We start from the raw sequence: 17,863 nt of genomic DNA, 5'->3' as shown, positions 1-17,863 counted from the left end.
TGTTAATAAAAATAGTTTTTCCCTGTTTTCCTGTTGTTCCAAACCTAGCCACCCTTGTGTCACAAGCTTGAACTGACTTGAAATGGTTTACAGTTGGAGACCTTTGTTCACCTTTCTTCAGCATCCCGGAGACCCAACAGCCAATATCTACATGCCTTTACTTGGAACAATCAACAATATACCTGCACTTTTATGCCTCAAGGGTTCACTGGGACTCCTTCTTTTTTCCTCCCAAGTACTTCACCAAGATTTAACTACCCTCTAGTTCCCTGAGAAATCAGTCTTTTTACCATATGGAGATAACCTCCTGCTGTACTCAGCTACTGTAAAGGTTCCATAAGGCATTCATAAAAGATTCCATTTATTTGCTGCAACAGTTAGCTGAGAAAGAACAAAGGAAAAATTATAATTATCCGTAGACGCTGTTCATTACCTAGGACGTAATCTAAGCACTGAAGGAATTCAGCTATCTCCAGAGAGAATTAGGCTGATACAGGAACTTCCTAGACTCACAACTAAGTGCTAGCATTGTGGATTTCTAGGTTTAGCTGGTTATTGCAAGCTCTAGGTTCCAAATTTTTCTGTTACCTCTTCCACTCTGTGAACTTATTAAAGATTTAGTTCCTGAATCCTTTGCTTGGGAAGATAAACACAAGCAGGTTTTTATAAGGCTAAAACAAGCACTGCAAGAGCTGCCTGCCTTAGGGTTACCCAAATGATCAGGTTCAGGTTGATCCGTAAACTTTTTTTTTTTTTTTTTTTTTGCGGTACGCGGGCCTCTCACTGTTGTGGCCTCTCCCGTTGCGGAGCACAGGCTCCGGACACGCAGGCTCAGCGGCCATGGCTCACGGGCCCAGCCGCTCTGCGGCATGTGGGATCTTCCCGGATCGGGGCACAAACCCGTTTCCCCTGCATCGGCAGGTGAACTGTCAACCACTGCGCCACCAGGGAAGCCCGATCCGGATACTTTAAGGTGAGATCTCCACTGGAGGCAAAGTATATTAGCCCTTTTAAGTTCGAAAAGAGATCTCTACTTAATAGATTAACTTTAGGTTATTCAAAACCTTTTACTTTATTTGTGCATGAAAGGCATAATCAGGCCGCGCAGAACTCTGTGAGCATGGTAGTAAACACAGGCCTATTGCCTGTTACAGCATACAACTTGATTCAGTTGCTTTTGCCTGTCTCAGGTGTCTTAAGGTTATAGCCACAACTGCAAATTTAGTGGAAGCCTTGGCAGATTTGACTCTAGAAAATGAAGTTTATTTGCAAACTCCACACCTTGTCCAGTCTTCTTAACGCTGAATTGACAACATTTCTCCGCAAGTATCACTGGATTAACTTCCTGTGAAATCCTGCTTTCACCACCTAATCTTTAAACGTCACACCGTTCTCAATCCTGCTACACTACTACCTCTGCCTCACAAAGGTGAGGGCCGTGACTGCCAGGTAACAGTGTCCCATGGGAATTCCCTGGGAGTCCATTGGTTAGGACTCCGAGCTTCCACTGCAGGGAGCGCGGGTTGGATCTCTGGTCGAGGAACTACGATCCCACGAGCCACATGGCGCGGCCCAAAACAAAAACAAAACAAACAGAAAACAGTGTCCCACTTTGTGTCACCGTGTCCTGAGTAAAGATGTTACCAAGTCCAAGCTTGCTCTGCTTGCCGCACGACAGGCCATAAATCGGAGATGAGGTGTTGAGGCAAGGAATATGACTTTATTCAGAAAGCCAGCAGAGCGAGAAGATGGCAGAGTAAAGTCTCAAAATAACCATCTTATCGGGGTTTGGGTGCCAGTTTCTTTTATAATACAGAGATGGGGAGGAGATGAGGAGGTAAAGTAAGAAGGCCATAAGTTGTGCGAATAGCCCTGGAATGGCCAGCCTCGGGGAGGAGATGTGTTAATTTCTTCTTAATTGTAGCCTTCCACAGGTGGAAGGAGTCCATATGTTTCCCTGAACAAAGGCACTTTGGCTTAACATTCAGACAGAGGGACAGGGTTCCCCGAGGCAGGCCATTATGTACAGGAACAGACAGTATCCTTTTAGTGAACAAAAGCAGCAGAAAGCAAAGGTTAAAGTAAAAGGAACAGATCCCATGTGGAGTCCGATTTGGCTCTTCCCTGTTACAATTCCCTACTGTCAATGTCCATTCCACAGTCTTGTGGATAAAAGGGGGTGACGGCCCTTCTAATTGCTTCATCAGATGGATCTTTCCGGGAGTGTCCACTATTGGTGCCAGTGTTCCAAACGTTGGGTTTTTGTTTTTTTTGTTCCTCTCTGGAAAGTGTGTCCTTTACACCTGTAGCCTTAAAAAAATATTCTCAGCCTAAAAGTTGAGAGTTACGACCTCTTTGATGGGAATTTTGAGGGCTTCAAGCCTGGGAAGCAGCATCTCAAGTTAAGGAATTCAGCACTTTTCTATGGACGGGAAGATGCCAGAGTCTGGGCTCACTGAAGTCAGTCATTTGATATGTGCCTCAGCTATCCGGGGCCTGTATCCTATATTCTCATATCCTGAGTTTCGTCAGGGCTCACCGGCTCACGTTGGGAGGCTGCAGTCGCTAATGACTGATGTGTCAGGAAATATTCCATTTCTCAGATCCTCTCCTCTTGGTCAGGATTTTGACCCATATTTGGGAGACGTTTCAGGATCAAATTTTGTCCCACGGCGCTGGGAGGCTCATCCCAGGTCAGGGGAGAATTCTTGATATGCCACTCCAGGTGCTAGTTTTTGGATTAGGCCCTATTGCTAATTAAAGATCTTCTGGATCCTCTATCTAATTATGATCCAGGAGACATTTTCCCTTGTTGCTTCCTCCTGTACCTAGAATCACACTATTACAATTATTTCATGTTATAGATGTGGTCTATTTTCTCAAGATGTTTAGCCATTGAAGTATTGTTGGAGGCCTGGTTCCATACTGGGTACTGTAAGAGACGCCAGTCTTATAAAGTAGACAGGATATAAGTAATGCAGCTAGTAACGTTAACAAAGACACAGTACAGCAGGGAGACACAAAGAGCAAACAATCTGGAAACAAAGAACAATGATCAGTATAACTACTTGTAATCCAATTGCAATAGTGAGCGACCAGAGGTACCATAACTGATTTAGTGAGCCATCCGCTGTTTCAGTGTACCAGCAGTGCGTACTTAGACGTGCATGGCTTAATCTTTGGGACAAGCATATGCTACTGGCAGGATCACCCAGGTAGAGAGAAAAAGATAAGTGTTTCAATTCTGCTTACAAGGGTATAATTTAACAAATGACTGTAAATCATAATGAGTTGAAGGGGAGCGTTTTGCTTACACCTGGAAAACACAGAGTTAAAACAGTCATTTTTCAGATAGAAACCATAAAAATTATAACCATAATTATAACCAAAATTATAACCATAAGTATAACCCTTTTACCCAGGCATGTGCAACTAATCGTTTTTGTTAACAGCTTTATGAAGCCATCAGGTTTCCCATTAGAATTCTTCAAGTTCTTACCCAGTTCACCTTTATGGTTTGAAAATCAGAAACTTGTATTTATGCAAAGGTCCTTTCTATAAATCTTCTTGAAGAGGAAGCATTTTTGCAAAGGCATCAGAGTGAAACCATGACTGTGTACAATGGTGAAAGACTTAAGAAGGCACGTTTCAATCTGATTACAGTGCAATTGAGAAAGTAACGTGGTTACTGCGGTGACATGCAACACTTTCAGACAATAAAGAGAATTCTGACTGGTAACATTTTACCAGGACATACCAGATTTTAGGAACTCCTTATAATCTGTAGAATACCTGTGTCATTTGGCATACAATAGAACCTAAGAAGATTTATTGCTTATTTGACAACACTTCCTGTGTCATTCAACCTAATTAGTTAATATCTCTCTTTGGGGTGTTTCAGGGGCCCTTTGAAGCACCCCAAAGTTAGCTAGAGGTCAAAGGAACTTCATTATAATTTGATTTGGGAAGTTTTGTCAAAAAAATAAGAAAAGGGTTTAAAACAGATAGGATGCCATGTCACTGTGAAACAATAGTTATTCACTTAGCCAAAGTAACAATAAAAGATTTCAAAGGCAAGTACAGAACAGATCTCTTAAAAGGTAGAAAAACTTAAAATCTGGTATCAAAGGCAGTCCAAAATCTTAAGAAACCTTGTCTTCTTAACAGAGAGAAAAGCGAAATTCAAGTTGTGCACCAGCTTACTTTTAAAACGTATTTACTCAATTAAACTTATTTTAAACTTAGTCCTGACCACGTACAGAACTCTTTTTTTCAGGGTCCACTTTCCATAAACCTTCTGTCACTTACTTTAGCACAATTCTGACTTTCAAGTGGTCAAATATCTGGAGAGATTAATTTTAGATAGACCTTCCTAAAAGATAAGTATTTTATACAGCTACACGTGGAACAACTCCTACAGAACACCTACTGAACGCTGGCAGAAGACCCCAGACCTCCCAAAAGGCAAGAAACCCCCCACATACCTGGGTAGGGCAAAGCGGAGAGATCCCCACACAGAGGATCGGTGCCGAGCGGCACTCACCAGCCCGAGAGGCTTGTCTGCTCGCCTGCCGGGGCGCGCAGCACTGGAAGCTGAGGCTCGGGCTTCGGTCAGAGCGCAGGGAGAGGACTGGGGCTGGCGGCGAGAACTCAGCCTGAAGGGGGCTAATGTGCCACAGCTAGACGGGAGGGAGTCCGGGAAAACTCTGGAGCTGCCGAAGAGGCAAGAGACTTTTTCTTCCCTCTTGGTTTCCTGGTGCGCGAGGAGAGGGGATTAAGAGCGCTGCTTAAAGGGGCTCCACAGACGGGCGCGAGTCGCGACTGAAAGCGCGGAGCCCAGTGACGGGCGTGGGACGCTGGGGCTGCTGCTGCCGCCGCCAAGAAGCCTGTGTGCGAGCGCAGGTCACTGTCCACACCGCCCTTCCAGGAGCCTGTGCAGCCCACCACTGCCGGGGTCCCGGGATCCAGGGGCGGCTTCCCTGGGAGAACGCACGGCGCGCCTCGGGCTGGTGCAACGTCACGCCGACCTCTGCCACTGCAGGCTCGCCCCGCACTCCGTGCCCCTTCCTCCCGCCCGGACTGAGTGAGCCATAGTCCCCGAAGAGGCTGCTCCTTTAACCTTGTCCTGTCTGAGCGAAGAACAGACGCCCTCCGGCGACCTACACGCAGAGGCGGGGCCAAATCCAAAGCTGAGACCCAGGAGCTGTGAGAACAAAGAAGAGAAAGGGAAACCTCTCCCAGCAGCCTCAGAAGCAGCGGATTAAAGCTCCACAATCAACTTGATGTACCCTGCATCTGTGGAATACATGAATAGACAACACATCATCCCAAATTGAGGAGCCCCGAGTCAGTGCTGTGCCTCTGAGGTGGGAGAGCCAACTTCAGGACACTGGTCCACAAGAGACCTCCCAGCTCCACATAATATCAAACGGCAAAAATCTTCCAGAGATCTCCATCTCAACACCAGCACCCAGCTTCACTCAACGACCAGCAAGCTACAGTGCTGGACACCCTAAGCCAAACAACTAGCAAGACAGGAACACAACGCCACCCATTAGCAGAGAGGTGGCCTAAAATCATAAAAAGTCTGCAGACACCCCAAAACACACCACCAGACGTGGACCTGCCCACCAGAAAGACAAGATCCAGCCTCATCCACCAGAACACAGGCACTAGTCCCCTCCACCAGGAAGCTTACACAACCCACTAAACCAACCTTAGCCACTGGGGACAGACACCAAAAACAACGGGAACTACGAACCTGCAGCCTGCAAAAAGGAGACCCCAAACACAGTAACATAAGCAAAATGAGAAGACAGAAAAACACACAGCAGGAGAAGGAGCAAGATAAAAACCCACCAGATCTAACAAATGAAGAGGTAATAGGCAGTCTACCTGAAAAAGAATTCAGAATAATGATGGTAAAGATGATCCAAGATTCTATTTCCCAGATCCAAAATCTTGGAAATAGACAAAATGCAAGAAACAGTTAACAAGGATCTAGAAGAACTAAAGATGAATCAAGCATCGATTAAAAACACAATACATGAAATAAAAAATACTCTAGATGGGATCAATAGCAGAATAACTGAGGCAGAAGAACGGATAAGTGAGGTGGAAGATAAAATAGTGGAAATAACTGCTGCAGAGCAAAATAAAGAAAAAAGAATGAAAAGAACAGAGGACAGTCTCAGAGACCTCTGGGACAACATTAAACGCACCAACATTCGAATTATAGGGGTTCCAGAAGAAGAAGAGAAAAAGAAAGGGACTGAGAAAATATTTGAAGAGATTATAGTTGAAAACTTCCCTAATATGGGAAAGGAAATAGTGAATCAAGTCCAGGAGGCACAGAGAGTCCCATACAGAATAAATCCAAGGAGAAATACGCCAAGACACATATTAATCAAACTGTCAAAAATTAAACACAAAGAAATCATATTAAAAGCAGCAAGGGAAAAACAACAAATAACACACAAGGGAATCCCCATCAGGATAACAGCTGATCTCTCAGCAGAAACTCTACAAGCCAGAAGGGAGTGGCAGGACATAATTAAAGTGATGAAGGAGAAAAACCTGCAACCAAGATTACTCTACCCAGCAAGGATCTCATTCAGATTTGATGGAGAAATTAAAACGTTTACAGACAAGCAAAAGCTGAGAGAGTTCAGCACCACCAAACCAGCTTTACAACAAATGCTAAAGGAACTTCTCTAGGCAAGAAACACAACAGAAGGAAAAGACCTACAATAACGAACCCAAAACAATTAAGAAAATGGCAATAGGAACATACATATCGATAATGACCTTAAATGTAAATGGACTAAATGCTCCCACCAAAAGATACAGATTGGCTGAATGGATACAAAAACAAGACCCATATATATGCTGTCTACAAGAGACCCACTTCAGACCTAGAGACACATACAGACTGAAAGTAAGGGGATGGAAAAAGATATTCCATGCAAATGGAAACCAAAAGAAAGCTGGAGTAGCAATTCTCATATCAGACAAAATAGACTTTAAAATAAAGACTACTAGAAGAGACAAAGAAGGACACTACCTAATGATCAAGGGATCGATCCAAGAAGAAGATATAACAATTATAAATATTTATGCACCAAACATAGGAGCACCTCAATACATAAGGCAAATACTAACAGCCATAAGAGGAGAAATCGACAGTAACACAATCATAGTAGGGGACTTTAACACCCCACTTTCACCAATGGACAGATCATCCAAAATGAAAATAAATAAGGAAACACAAGCTTTAAATGATACATTAAACAAGATGGACTTAATTGATATTTATAGGACATTCCATCCAAAAACAACAGAATACACATTTTTCTCAAGTGCTCATGGAACATTCTCCAGGATAGATCATATCTTGGGTCACAAATCAAGCCTTGGTAAATTTAAGAAAATTGAAATTGTATCAAGTATCTTTTCCGACCACAATGCTATGAGACTAGATATCAATTACAGGAAAAGAGCTGTAAAAAATACAAACACATGGAGGCTAAACAATACACTACTTAATAACGAAGTGATCACTGAAGAAATCAAAGAGGAAATTAAAAAATACCTAGAAACAAATGACAATGGAGACACGACGACCCAAAACCTATGGGATGCAGCAAAAGCAGTTCTAAGAGGGAAGTTTATAGCAATACAATCCCACCTTAAGAAACAGGAAACATCTCGAATAAACAACCTAACCTTGCACCTAAAGCAATTAGAGAAAGAAGAACAAAAACATCCCAAAGTTAGCAGAAGGAAAGAAATCATAAAAATCAGATCAGAAATAAATGAAAAAGAAATGAAGGAAACGATAGCAAAGATCAATAAAACTAAAAGCTGGTTCTTTGAGAAGATAAACAAAATTGATAAACCATTAGCCAGACTCATCAAGAAAAAAAGGGAGAAGACTCAAATCAATAGAATTAGAAATGAAAAAGGAGAAGTAACAACTGACACTGCAGAAATACAAAAGATCATGAGAGATTACTATAAGCAACTCTATGCCAATAAAATGGACAACCTGGAAGAAATGGACAAATTCTTAGAAATGCACAACCTGCCGAGACTGAACCAGGAAGAAATAGAAAATATGAACAGACCAATCACAAGCACTGAAATTGAAACTGTGATAAAAAATCTTCCAACAAACAAAAGCCCAGGACCAGATGGCTTCACAGGCAAATTCTATCAAGCATTTAGAGAAGAGCTAACACCTATCCTTCTGAAACTCTTCCAAAGTATAGCACAGGGAGGAACACTCCCAAACTCATTCTACGAGGCCACCATCACCTTGATACCAAAACCAGACAAGGATGTCACAAAGAAAGAAAACTACAGGCCAATATCACTGATGAACATAGATGCAAAAATCCTCAACAAAATACTAGCAAACAGAATCCAACAGCACATTAAAAGGATCATACACCATGATCAAGTGGGGTTTATTCCAGGAATGCAAGGATTCTTCAATATACGCAAATCAATCAACGTGATACACCATATTAACAAATTGAAGGAGAAAAACCATATGATCATCTCAATAGATGCAGAGAAAGCTTTCGACAAAATTCAACACCCATTTATGATAAAAACCCTGCAGAAAGTAGGCATAGAGGGAACTTTCCTCAACATAATAAAGGCCATATATGACAAACCCACAGCCAGCATCGTCCTCAATGGTGAAAAACTGAAACCATTTCCACTAAGATCAGGAACAAGACAAGGTTGCCCACTCTCACCACTCTTATTCAACCTAGTTTTGGAAGTTTTAGCCACAGCAATCAGAGAAGAAAAGGAAATAAAAGGAATCCAAATTGGAAAAGAAGAAGTAAAGCTGTCACTGTTTGCAGATGACATGATACTATACATAGAGAATCCTAAAGACGCTACCAGAAAACTACTAGAGCTAATCAATGAATTTGGTAAAGTTGCAGGATACAAAATTAATGCACAGAAATCTCTGGCATTCCTATATACTAATGATGAAAAATCTGAAAGTGAAATCAAGGAAACACTCCCATTTACCATTGCAACAAAAAGAATAAAATATCTAGGAATAAACCTACCTAAGGAGACAAAAGACCTGTATGCAGAAAATTATAAGACCCTGATGAAAGAAATTAAAGATGATACAAATAGATGGAGAGATGTACCATGTTCTTGGATTGGAAGAATCAACATTGTGAAAATGACTCTACTACCCAAAGCAATCTACAGATTCAATGCAATCCCTATCAAACTACCACTGGCATTTTTCACAGAACTAGAACAAAAAATTTCACAATTTGTATGGAAACACAAAAGACCCCGAATAGCCAAAGCAATCTTGAGAACGAAAAACGGAGCTGGAGGAATCAGGCTCCCTGACTTCAGACTATACTACAAAGCTACAGTAATCAAGACAGTATGGTACTGGCACAAAAACAGAAAGATAGATCAATGGAACAGGATAGAAAGCCCAGAGTTAAACCCACGGACATATGGTCACCTTATCTTTGATAAAGGAGGCAGGAATGTACAGTGGAGAAAGGACAGTCTCTTCAATAAGTGGTGCTGGGAAAACTGGATAGGGACATGTAAAAGTATGAGATTAGATCACTCCCTAACACCATACACAAAAATAAGCTCAAAATGGATTAAAGACCTAAATGTAAGTCCAGACACTATCAAACTCTTAGAGGAAAACATAGGCAGAACACTCTATGACATAAATCACAGCAAGATCCTTTTTGACCCACCTCCTAGAGAAATGGAAATAAAGACAAAAATAAACACATGGGACCTAATGAGACTTAAAAGCTTTTGCACAGCAAAGGAAACCATAAACAAGACCAAAAGACAACCCTCAGAATGGGAGAAAATATTTGCAAATGAAGCAACTGACAAAGGATTAATCTCCAAAATTTATAAGCAGCTCATGCAGCTCAATAACAAAAAACCAAACAACCCAATCCAAAAATGGGCAGAAGACCTACATAGACATTTCTCCACAGAAGATATACAGACTGCCAACAAACACATGAAAGGATGCTCAACATCTTTACTCATTAGAGAAATGCAAATCAAAACTACAATGAGATATCATCTCACACCAGTCAGAATGGCCATCATCAAAAAATCTAGAAACAATAAATGCTGGAGAGGGTGTGGAAAAAAGGGAACCCTCTTGCACTGCTGGTGGGAATGTGAATTGGTACAGACGCTATGGAGAACGGTATGGAGGTTCCTTAAAAAACTACAAATAGAACTACCATATGACCCAGCAATCCCACTACTGGGCATATACCCTGAGAAAACCATAATTCAAAAAGAGACATGTACCAAAATGTTCATAGCAGCCCTATTTACAATAGCCCGGAGCTGGAAACAACCGAAGTGTCCATCATCGGATGAATGGATAAAGAAGATGTGGCACATATATACAATGGAATATTACTCAGCCATAAAAAGAAATGAAATTGAGCTATTTGTAATGAGGTGGATAGACCTAGAGTCTGTCATACAGAGTGAAGTAAGTCAGCAAGAGAAAGACAAATACTGTATGCTAACACATATATATGGAATTTAAGAAAAAAAATGTCATGAAGAACATAGGGGTAAGACAGGAGTAAAGACACAGACCTACTAGAGAATGGACTTGAGGATATGGGGAGGGGGAAGGGTAAGCTGTGACAAAGTGAAAGAGCGGCATGGACATATATACACTACCAAACGTAAGGTAGATAGCTAGTGGGAAGCAGCCGCATAGCACAGGGAGATCAGCTCGGTGCTTTGTGACCGCCTGGAGGGGTGGGATAGGGAGGGTGGGAGGGAGACGCAAAAGGGAGGGGATATGGAAACATATGTATATGTATAACTGATTAAATTTGTTATAAAGCAAAAAATTAAAAAAAAAAAAAAAAAAAAAAGATAAGTATTTTAAAAAGTTCACCTAAAGCTCTTACCTCATTTGCCTTTTCTTTCCTTAAAAGTTTCTTCACATCAAGTTATTTCCTTGCTGACAAATTTGCAACAGATATAACAAGATTTTATTTAGCTTATATTAAACGTAGGCACAATAAAAGTATTATACTTAATGTTGATGACTCTAACAGCATGTCTATATTAATTAGATCAACAAACGAACGTTAATACCAGGTCTTAATTAATACTGACTATTTCCCAGTTCACATGAACCTGAAGCTCATTTAGCTCAGTTTCTCTTGTATTTAGAATAGTTTGGTGTGTAAGTGCTTACTTTTCTTTAAGCCAATTAAATAGAGCTCATCCACAAATCAACCTCAGCAATGTTATCCAAAGACAAAGACACATACAAGGACACAAACATACAGAGACGTCATGGTTGTCATTTCAGAATTTCAGCACTGAGTCAGGTACAGCCATGTGAAGCCCATCAGTTTAGAAAAAGAGGTTGGATTCAAATTAGGTTTCTGGCAGATGGAACAAATCCAACTCACTTGTCTATATGGCTGAATTTTTACAGAAAAGACACTTAGGTTTTTTATTTATCCTTGATAAGTCAGTTTCTAAATTACTTTACCCTCTTTCAAAAAGGTGCATTTTAGAAAGATGGCAGAGATGAGAGTTCCTGAGAAGACCAGAAAGGACATTTGCATCTCAAAGATACAGGCAAGTTTTTCCTAGGATGACTTTGTTTCCCCTTTGTTTAATATTTACAAGCCTCTTAAGATAAACAGGGAGGGTTTGGGGAGTGGTATCTATTGGAGAGTCAATCAACTCGTTCCCCACTGTCAAAGTTCCCTGGGGCTCCTGTGGGGAAATTAGAATCGGACGCCTCAAGGCCAAGGGAGTCCCCTGGCCTCTTATAGGATGTCCGCACAAGGGAACTTGCCCTGCTGTGGATGTGGCTCCCAGTCCAAATTGGGTGGCTTGTGGAGTCTTAGATGGTGATACTAAATCAGGCTCCTGTCCTCTGGGGGTTAACACAGAAACTTCTATTTGATCCCCGTGGGTAGGGGAAACAGGAGGTGGTGAATATGATGGCGGCATGGGGGGAGGGTGGGCAGGTGGAACAACTGCCGGTGCAGCTTGCTGTTTTGCAAAACACTTCTAACTGCGAGATCCTATAAAAATTGAGTGAGCCATTTAGGGGCTACCGCCCTTGTGATCCTATATTTTGGGTCCACACCCTATTACAATAGTATACATGTCTTTCTTAGTCATAGGCTCAGGGCTATGTTACACCCATTTATCTACTATAGGCCCCAAAGGGCTCTCCTTCAGGGTTGATGGAGTATTTCCCATTTTGTACACCCAAACGCAAAAGACGCAAACAAATTCTGGCATCAGTGCACACAAAACCAAGACCAAAACCAAGGAACCAGTTCCCAAATCGGTTCTGAGGGGGTGTAGTGGTGTAGAGAGCAGCCGTCTGGTGCAGAAGCCCACAGGCAGCTAGGAGGAACTGTGTTAGTCCAAAGGGTCCGGGACACATAGTCCATTCTCAGCCCAGAAGGAGCAGCCAGGGGGAACCAGTGGGAGGGCTTGACTAATTGAGCTTTGTGCCTGCTATAAAGCTTATTGTTTAGCTCTTGGCCAGTAAACTATGGAGGGTTTGTACGTGGCTGCATAAATGGGTCTAAGAATGATAGACAAGTGTGGTATTCGTTGCCTCCAAAGTGTGGAGAGACCTAAGTAAGATGTGTTGGGCTTGCTATAGTGTGTTGGGGGGCTGAATAGTTAACAGCTGAGGTTTAGCTGCAAAAGGAATTTTCTGGCTTTTAGAGGATCAGTTAATGCCCAGAAATTTAATAGTTGTGGACAGCCCTTGAATTTTATGTGGGGCAATAAATAGCCCACCTGTATGTTATAGATGGGTCACCAACCATGTTAGGGCCTTGTGCACCAGTCTCCTGAGGGGCTCTGGATTAGAACCTCAGTATAGTGCCAGACGGTGCAAGGGGACCCCAGGTCTTGCCAGCAAAGACTGTGGGCAATAACTGGGCTGTTAAGATAGCCAGTAGGCAGACAGGTTAAAACATACTGGGTGCCTTCTGAAGTAAAAGTAGACTGCAGCTGGGACTCCTTAATAACTGGTACTGAATAGAACATAACAGCTAGATTGTCACAGCAAAGTAATTCCCTGGAGCCCTTTGGATATCCTTAATGAACTGGACAATGTTGGAAATGGGAGCCTTAATAGTGGGGAGCAGCACTTCTATTTCAGTAGTTGATTATAAGTCACCACTCATTAATAGCAGGCTTTAATAGCAGCCAAATGGGGAAATTGAAAAGGAGAAATGGTGTGTTTAATGACTTCTTCTTTTCATAAATTCTGAATTATGGGCTGCAATCCCACAGCCCCCTGTCATACATGTTATTGGGGGATATTTACTGTCTTAGGTGGCAGTCTTATGGGCTCCCAGTTTCAGCTTCCACCAGGAAGGCCAGGAATTTGGGTTTGTTCCAAATGGCGTTGCAGTACATCAAGGCATCCATAGCTGTAACGGGAAAGGGTAGGGCCAAAGGGGCTACCACCACTAAAAGATTTTTAATAAAGATTGTTTCAATAGTGACATTCAATGGAAGTTGAATGCTTTCTACTCCCCTGACTACTATGCCTTGTAATCTAAAGTGTGGCCCTTGCTTATAATTGGAGGGGTTCCCAGGAGGCACTGTAATTTGAGCTCCCGTTGTCAATGAGAGCCATAAGAAAATTTGTTTATGTGTGTCCCAAGGAAAATTAGAGAAGTATATGGGCAAGTGTCCCAGAGGAAGGCCACGCTCCAGGGATCTGCCAGGTCCCTAAGGCAGAGGCGTTGGCAGAGGTCAGGGTACAGTATTCGGAGAGGTGACGGCTACCCATCACTCCAGTCTCCGGAAGAGTCTGCAGCGCCTGAGCAAAAATTTCTAACTTGTGCTTGGGCGGTCTCAAGTTGACATCATTAGGGACCCCCATCTCCAGAGCTGCCAATACAGGGAGGTCTGTTAGTCATCTCATGAAGGATGGAGCTGTGTGATGGCACCACCCCTTGGTGGAGCTCAGTAAGGGTCCCAGAAGTCCCTATATCCCTTAAGGGTCCTCTGCTGGGTTCCTGGCCAATGGGGCAGCGGGGCCCATGTGCCTTTACTGGCAAGCGAGATTTGGGGCTTCCGAAAACTTATCTTTTTCGTATCCAGCTACAACATGGATGCAGTCCCACGCCTGTTGGACTGTATCTGACGTTTCTTTGAATCGTAACAGCGTGGCTCTACAATTAGGGGGAGCACCCTTCTCCCCCTTCCCTTGGACAAATGTTTTCTAGAAAAATTTGCCTTTCAACCATGGTATAGTTACATGTCTCTGTTTCTTGTTCATGCTGGTCATCTGATGTTTTGGTGCAATGGATGGTGACAGGGAACACCTGGAATGGAGTTTCCTCTTCCTGACTCATACGCTGCCACTTCCTGTTTAGGGTGTCCCAGTCAGCCTGGGTGGGGTCAAGGGATGACTTGCAACAGCAGCAAGAAATGCAGCAACATAGGAGGCACTTACCTCAGCGGCATTTGCCCGTTCAGGGTACCGTGATGCCCCTGGTACAGCTGCCTCTATCATCGGTTAGGGCTGTGTGGGGAACTCTTGGATGTATGTTTAGGGCATAGGATGGTTTGGGGTAATAGTAAAGCTGTGTAGAGACTGTGTATGTGTGATCTGGGGAGAGATGAGGGGCATGAGTGCCTTTGTGAGTGTACGGTTGGTGTAGCATGGTGTGGCTGGGTGGTGGGCTGCTTCTGGGTGTTTTGAGGCTACGTGTGCAGGCATTTGAGAAGAGGTAGGGGTGTGCATTTTAATGCTCTGTGTGTTGGATCCGTGTGTATTCAGAGTGCAGGGGTTATACACATGCTCATCCTGTAGGGTAAGAGTCCAGGGAGTGTATTTTTGATGTGGAGGAATTTGCAGAGATTGGGGTTGTCAGTGTAGACTGGGGCCGCCAGCTGTGTGTGTATCATCAGGGGGTGTGACAGGCGGTTTATAGTGTCTCAAGAGGGAGATGGGTGTGTGTTTGTATTGGGGGTGTGAGGTCATGATGTGTTCCGGGGGGAGTATTTAGGAGAAGGTTGGAAACATTGTGTCTCTCTGATGGTATTTTGTGTTTGTCTCAGCTTCTGAGGCATTGTACATACGTGGATGTTGACAGCTGTGTGCGGACTGTATGTGTTCTACTTGGATTTGGGGGGTTGTGTCTTCTATTAAGAAGTCTGTGAGTTTGGTTTGAATATATTTGGCTATTGTTGAAGGGTTTGTGTGTTTGTATTGAGGGGTTATATGGGGTTGGGTGGATTTTTGTGGGGTATGAGGATTTAGGTGTTTGATTATCAGGGGCTGTTGGGGGTGTGATTTTGTATTCAAGACTGTGGCTGTGGTTTTATTGGGGTTTGTAGTGCATGTATATTGGAGCAGGAGGGTTCTGGGCACACAGTCAGGCATTTGCTTATAAGTAAGGAGTTTGTGTGTTTGAGGATGTTTGGAGCTCTGTGGGGCTCTGTGATGGTGGCACAGGTGACTGTGGGCAGGTGGAGTGTGTGTTGGGCTGGAAGGGAAACTCGAGGGCCTGTTGGGGACTGTGAGGCACCCATGTGAACTCCCACGTGGACTGACCTTTGTTCCTTCTGATCTTCTATGGCTTGTCCGCATCCTGATCTTCTGTGGCATCTACTCTCCTGGAGTGGTCAGCGATACTCTGCTCATTCTTAGCCAGATGAGTCAGGAAATGTCACTTCCTCTGGCAGCTGGATGTGCCTCTTGCAAGTGAGTGGTCCTGGAGTCCAGGGTGCAGGACTGGTGGACAGATGCAGAGTGAAGCTGATTCCCCCATGAGCCCTCTCCTCAGTGAGGTGGCCAGGAGGTCAGGGCTGTATCTCCAGAAGGTCAGACCTGGCCAGTCCTCTCTAGAATGTGCTGGAGTGGCCAACTCGTTGAACGCACCCTGCCAGGAGATAAACAGACCCTGAGGACAATTCCTAAGGGAGAAGTCTATACCTACCCATCTTCCACTTTCTCCTTTGGATGGCCTCTACCACAAGGTAAAAGCTAAGCCCCCTCACACGGCCTTTCTTGGCCTGGTCTTACTGAGCGGCCAGTCTCTCCCCACATCCTGGCTCACTATGGGCCCTCTGGTGATACCAGCAAGAGGGCTCCCTGCATGTCAGTTTTCACCTCCTTCCCTTGGCCCATGCTGTCCTTGCTGTTTGTCCTGCTCTTACTCTCCCAAGGCTAAGTCACCCTGTCCAGGTGGGAAGGATCCACTGAAAATGCACATTTGAGTAATTACTGCATCACCTGAGTCTCTAGCATGTACCAGGCACTATGACGCTTGCCAAATCCCTAAAAACCCCACAAAGCGGATATGCTATTAGTTGAACTTTGCAGGTGATGAAGCTGAGGTTCAGAGGTGAGCAACCATGACCAAGTACCCTGTATGTACCAGAATATCAATCAGACTGGTCAACGTATCCAATAAAGCCAAACATTAGTCTGATCAGTACGCCTAGATGCAAGGCTGTAAAGGCGCAAAATATGTCCCAGCACGAGAAAGAGCAGTGCCAAGTACCCCAGCAAAGAAGCAGTGTTCATATCTTGCTTTCTTAATCGAAATAACTGCACATCAACCCACAATTTCCTACTCTGTTAATAGGAGAAAAATACCAATGTGCGTTGTCCTGTAAAACTACCTTAAAAGAATATGTATGATCCCGAGTGCTTTAGTAATGACCCCAAATCACCATCATGAAGTTGGGATACTTCTTAAAACACTGCAAGTCTTACACACTGGCATATAGAATCTGTAAAGTTAGTTCTTTGGGTAATGATGGTAGATAGAAGTGGCCCAGAAGGACAGAAGACAGGAAATAGAGCAGAAACTATTTGTCCAGAGGTGACAATGGGTCATAGCCAAGGTTCAAGCATTACGAGGGAGGTGGTGAAAATAGTAATGGGCATAGAGTGTAATAAGTCAAGGATATCTAATGTAGTTTCTAATGAATGTTTGTGAAAGACATATAACTAAAAAGATAATAGGCTGGGAGGTGAAATAATACAAAACATTTGATATATTTTTTATAAGGATAAAAGAAGATAGAAATGAACATTAAGGAAGTAGGTCTTTAGAAATAGAAATAGAATATAGAAAAACTATAAGATGGTTACTAACCTCACAATATGATGAGGCAACTTAGATTTATTTTGTTTAAATAAATTGGTAGACTATATTTACAGTAGTTTTAAGTTTAAAGAGAATTTTTGAGCAGAGTATTGAGTTCCCATACACCCCCTCACATCTATTCCCCAAACCACACTTTCCCCTATTATTAACGTCTTGCATTAGTGTGGGGCATTTTTTTACAATTGATGAGCCAATGTTCATACATTATTATTAACTAATATCCATAGTTTACATTACAGTTTACTCTGTTGTATATCCTATGGGTTTTGACGAATGTATGACAAGCATTGACCATTACAGTGTCATACAGAATAGCTTAAGTGCCCTCCGTTTTCCAGGATGTCCTATAGCTGAAATCATACAGCATGTATCCATTTCAGTTTGGCATCTTTCATTTAGCAATATGCGTTTAGGGTTCCTCCATGTCTCTTCCATTTAGTACTCTTATAGCTCAAGCTGCCATAACATAATACTATAGGCTTAGTGACTTTAACAACTCACAGTTCTAGAGGCTTGGAAGTCTAAGATCACGGTGCTGGCCAATTCAGTGCCTGGTGAGGGCTCTCTTGCTGGCTTGCAGACAACTGTCTTTTCACTGTGTCCTCACATGTTGGAGAGAGACAAAAAATTCTCTGGTTTCTTCTTATAGGGGCACTAATAGAGCCTAATCCTCA

General features: G+C 43.0%; 1 long non-coding RNA gene across 2 annotated transcripts in view; it reads left to right on the top strand.

Annotated features, from left to right (window-relative positions):
* LOC308610933 overlaps positions 1-11,735 on the top strand; it is an 86,035-nt gene extending 74,300 nt beyond the window's left edge. For both annotated transcript variants that reach the window (XR_014014709.1, XR_014014710.1), the window contains 2 exons: positions 1,328-1,429; positions 11,581-11,735. This is a non-coding gene — a long non-coding RNA (uncharacterized lncRNA). The remainder of the gene's footprint in view (positions 1-1,327; positions 1,430-11,580) is intronic.
* Positions 11,736-17,863: the final 6,128 nt, after the last annotated feature.

This window comes from Mesoplodon bidens, assembly GCF_964165515.1.
Source record: "Mesoplodon bidens genome assembly, contig: HAP1_SCAFFOLD_96, whole genome shotgun sequence".
Classification (NCBI taxonomy): Eukaryota; Metazoa; Chordata; class Mammalia; order Artiodactyla; family Ziphiidae; genus Mesoplodon; species Mesoplodon bidens.
Note: the sequence above shows the minus strand (reverse complement) of the source record. Positions and strands in the feature narration are given on the sequence as shown.